Consider the following 5000-nt stretch of genomic DNA (forward strand, 5'->3'; position numbering starts at 1 on the left):
TCCAATGCAGTCCATGTTTTACAAAATGCCATTTTCTTAACTATCGTGCTCTGCGCGCGCGTGGAGCTCCGCTATAATTCATGCGATATTGACGCAATATTGGTCGCGTCAGCTTGAAGAAAATTGAAATTTCTCGCATTTTTGTCTCGCGTTCTTCTTGCGTTTTGACTTAATTTTGACCCCCTGCCTTTTTGTTATTGTATCGCCTCGTGTATCCACAGCTACTTTTACAATGTTATGACAAAATTCATGATCAATAACAGGACAGACGCATGAAAAACTAACATCAATTTGTTAATTTTTTTAAGTTGGCCGCTGATGAGGTACTAGTTCTCTATTTGATCGCGGGCTCAATTTAGTTTCATTTATTTCAAGAATTAGTTACCCATTAACTACGCTTATTGGCTTGGCTATATTAGCTAAAGAAGGTTACAGTAGTAACCGACACGTCCTAATTTTTTACTTTTCAAAGCCAGTGTTAACTCTTCTTAAATAAGTTTCAACATTGCCCGGCTACAACCCAAACATTTTTAAGATGTTGCTTTCTCGGTTCTACCAATTGGGGTGACTGTGCATCAAATCAGATAGAATATTGTTTTTTCATGAGAGGGGCAAACCATAATACCCGGGGAAAACCTCTCGGATTGGAGTAGAGAAGGAACAAACTCAAACCATATCATGATGACCCTGGCTCCAAGACTGATCGGAGCAGGATGCATTTAGTAAAGATAAATGTTGTCACCGATGAGCTAACCCTACTCCCCATGCAAACCTACTGTTCATTTCTTTTACCCTTCAGATTTGGACCCATGTTTTTCATGTAAGTCTGGCACTCCTTCAGATCGTGATCTTCTTGACATTGCACATGAGCTTGGTACCTCATGGAGGATGCTTGGCCGAGCTCTGGATGTCCCGGAACCTGTATTGGAGCAAATTCAAGAAGACAACGCTGAGCTCTCTGAAAGATGCTGCAGTGAGTATAGGGCGTTTAGTAGAGGACTTGAAAGAAAATTCACCAAAGATTAAAATGCCAGAGCCATTATTTTAGTAAAATAGCCAATTTTTGCTGGCGTTCTTGTTGTCCCTTAGGTTCGTAATGGGTCAGTGACGAGCATCTACTGAAATTCCTTGCATTCTCATAGTCACTAATGGCATTGCACACTGAGGTTAAATAAGGGCAGGACATAGAGATTATTCCGTGGAAAAAGTGCACCAACGATTTTTATTCACGAGTTGCAATACATAAAAAAAAAACAGCGAGTGAGTTTTTGATGCGTAGCAACAAGTGAATAAAAATCGTTCAAACACTTTCCATGGTCTAATGTTTTTATTTCATACGTACTGAGATTTTGTTTTAACAACCGACACATTTCAAAGATTGAAAACTGTTTAAGTGCAAGAGCAAATTTTATTGTAAACACCGCCAAATCCGTCATCACAGGCAAACCACCCTCTGTTAGTGGGGGGCCGTTGTTCATTGAAATCTGAGCATTTATAGAAGAAATATAGATGAACAATACGGTGGCTATAATTTGCTCCAATGTGCAGAATTTAAAGCAAATGATTCAACAAAAGTTTGAAGAAAGTGTTACCTGAGTCATGTGTCATGTTTCCTTCGCCGTCCCGTGCTGTTTTAAGCGCTATTTTGCGAGATGAAGATTTGACCTCGGAGGTTAGAACTAACCAAGGAGGCAGTGTGGCCCAGTGGTTAGGGCGCTTGCCTTGAGATCGGGGGATCCCGATTTCAAGGCCCGCTCTGATCACTCGTTGAATTTGATCCTGGTTGTCCCTGGTTCAACTTCCCAGCTGCACTTGTAAATAGCCAACTGGCTTGCCTCCGGCCAGTTGGGATTCTTAACAGTTGTTGTTCAGTTCTGTCGTTTCGTTGTGTTTCATTGGCCCTGAAAAGCCCCTATGGGGAGTGGTCAATTAAGTATGTATGGTATTGTATTGTTTTGTATTACAAGGCACGCAGCAATCAGACGCCGGCGCATGACCTAGTTCACTTAAAGCTGGACCTGACGCCAAACCAGTGAAATTCTTACCTTAAAAACACCAGCATCCGATCGATTAGGGAATTCGAAGCATTTGAGTCTATTCGAATCTACCAATCAGTGCAACGCGACCGTTGGCAGTTCCTAACGTCGCATTGCACTGATTGGTAGATTCGAATAGACTCAAATGATTCGAATTCCTTTGGTCTGGTTCCTTGCACCGATCAAGTTTAGAAAACTTTATTATGGTTCTTAGGATCGCCTTTCTCGGTGACTTTTCGAAATGAAACTGAAATTCGGCGAAGGTATGGGCGCACCCCGCCTGCCTTGTCTCCTTGTTTAGTTCTAACCCCCAAGGTCAAATGTTCATTTCGCAAAATAGCGCTTAAAACAGCGCGAGACGGCGAAGAAAACATGACAAATGACTCAGGTAACATTTTCTTCCACCTTCAGTGTTGAATCATTTGCTTTAAATCCTGCATATGAGAGCAAATTATAGCCACCGTATTGTTCATCTGTATTTCTTCCATAAATAACAAAATATCGATGCTCAGATTTCAATGAACAACGGCCCCCACTAACAGAGGGTGGTTTGCCTGTGGGCGATCTATTCAGTCTCTGTTGACAACTGTATGTATTTTTATATTTTTATTTGTTTACACAGTAACTTGCCGAGAGGACTCAGCCGAGAGACTTTACTTTAAAATTCAATTTGTAAATGACATCGCGAATTTGCAGATCCTTACAATTATAAAGTATGAAAACTTGCCAAGAAAATGGGACAACCTCGGTTTTAAAAATAACCAATGCTAAAATCGCATTAAAAATGTAACGTAAATCAAAGAAGAAAGGTTTTTAACAGGCTTAAGGTACGGTAATACGAGCAACAAAAATGTCTAACTTGTCTCGCAACATTGCTGCGAAACTAGTCTAAAAAATGTTGCACGTTTTACATCCAACGCACAACCAGTTTGGCAACAATTGAAGTGTTGCAAGTGGCTGCAGGGTGTTTCAGACAGTAGAGGTCCGTTCTATTTTCTGCAACACGCTGCAGCAACTTGCAACAATTTTTTGTTGTTGTTGCAAGAAGGGTTTTGTGGGATGTAAAACGCGCAACATCGCTTTTCGACTAGTTTTGCAACAATGTTGCGACACAAGTTGGACGCTTTTGTTGCTCGTATTACCGTACCATAACGTCTCTGTCAGTCTTTGTTCTCGTGTTTTTGTTTTCTTGCTCATCTATGAAATCGTTTATTGTTCCTTCAAGGAGAGCAAATCTCGGCAGTTTTTCTTCCATTTTTTTTTCCAGAAAATCGCTCTCTTGTTGCCCCCCACTGTGAAGTACTATCGTTCGTGTCTCTGATTAGACGAGCGGTGTATTTTCACAGTCGTTCGCTTTTCTGATTTATTGGTGGTAGGAATCGTAGGAATTTTACAAGGTTTTTTTTTTTCGTTTTTTCATTTATAAATCTCGGTATGTATGAAATAAAGAAAAGTTACAATCATGATGCCCGTATAACGTTTGTCATATTATAAAAATTAATAACAGGAAGGGTTCACTAACTACCCTTTTTCTATTCTCCAAAGTTCCAAAGATAAAATAACCTTTTTTTGTTTCAAATAAATGGATCTATGTTATGGATGAATCGTACGGATAGTTTGAGGTTACATAATGAAAGAAAGTTCTGTTATGAACTATGTTTGCTGTCGTTGCAAACTGTTTTCTTTTAAGAAATTTTGATCACAGTTCATATTTGCTAGTCATAGCCGCACGGAGGCTGGAACTGAATAACATTTGTAAAACACGTGATACCGAATTTGTTAAAAAAAATCTTGTAGAACCGCCATTTTGGTTGTTGTCGATATTTTCAAAGAGGAGTATTTGTTGTTCTATGCCGGCTGCCGGAACAGACTAAAATTTGGTTAACAGCTTGTCGTACCAGTTCCCATACACTCCTTTTGCTACTTCGAAAGGACAGTTTTTTTTAGTTCACATCTGCCAGTTTCAATTATGAAATTACCTTTGGGTAAAATTGTCATTCTATTCAATGTGATTTTGCAGAAGTTCTAATAAGATGGAAACAAATGTCTGCATCTGATGCTACTTATCAACGTCTAGCACAAGCATTGCAGCATCGCTCGGTTGGGCGAAGAAAATTAGCTGTGAAGTATTGCGGTCTTCATTCCTGCAAGTAAAGAAGGCTGGATAAGGATGTTTAACAGCAAACAGGGAAAGGAAGCCTTACACATATTGACTTGAGACTAAGACTTAAAATTTACAATCCTAAATTCCTTAGATACATGGGCCTTATATTCGCGCGGCCGCCATATTGGCCATAGACAGTAGATTTGGTATAGGCCTAGACACAAATATCCCGGAAAATGCTCCAAAAATCTATCCGGAAATTCTCAATTTTTCCCCTAAAAATGCCTCCAAAAATCTCTAAATATCCCCAAAAGTTTCTAAAAATCCCTAAATATCCCAAAGATTTCTAAAAATCTCTATTTTTCTCACAATTATTTTTTAATGAAACCTTAGCTCTCCCTTGAAAAGAAAACGGCAAACACATTTTGTACGCTAGATAGCACTTTTATTAAACAAAAAGCACTCACTCACTTGCCAGGAGTGCAAAACTGCTAGCTCGTGTGTAAATTTAAAAGCTTGAAAACTGAGACAGCATTCACACTCACGTGTACGTGTACACGTGTAGTGCTTATATCATAGTCCTTGACAATAACGGGACAAAATCAAGGAAACGTACTCGTATAGAATGTAGTCACAGATATCCTGACTCCTAGCTGTCAAACAATTTGCGCCAAAGCTTGAAGTGTCTGGTAAGGAATAGCTAACACTGTAACAAGACTATTCTCAACGATTGTTAACTCGAAGCATCAGAGCTGCCTCAATATAATCTTCTAAAGAATCATGCTGTTGGTCACCAAACATCGTTACCAGAAACGAAAACACCCTCTCAGCGGCGGCAGATGATGGCTGTACAAGGGCGA

At 39.6% G+C, this 5000-nt stretch overlaps 1 pseudogene; it reads right to left on the minus strand.

The window, feature by feature from the left end:
• Positions 1–4863: 4863 nt before the first annotated feature.
• The window catches only part of LOC138053306 (uncharacterized), a 2009-nt pseudogene continuing 1872 nt past the window's right edge, over positions 4864–5000 (minus strand).

The sequence above is a fragment of the Montipora capricornis genome, chromosome 6 (assembly GCF_036669925.1).
Source record: "Montipora capricornis isolate CH-2021 chromosome 6, ASM3666992v2, whole genome shotgun sequence".
Taxonomy (NCBI): Eukaryota; Metazoa; Cnidaria; class Anthozoa; order Scleractinia; family Acroporidae; genus Montipora; species Montipora capricornis.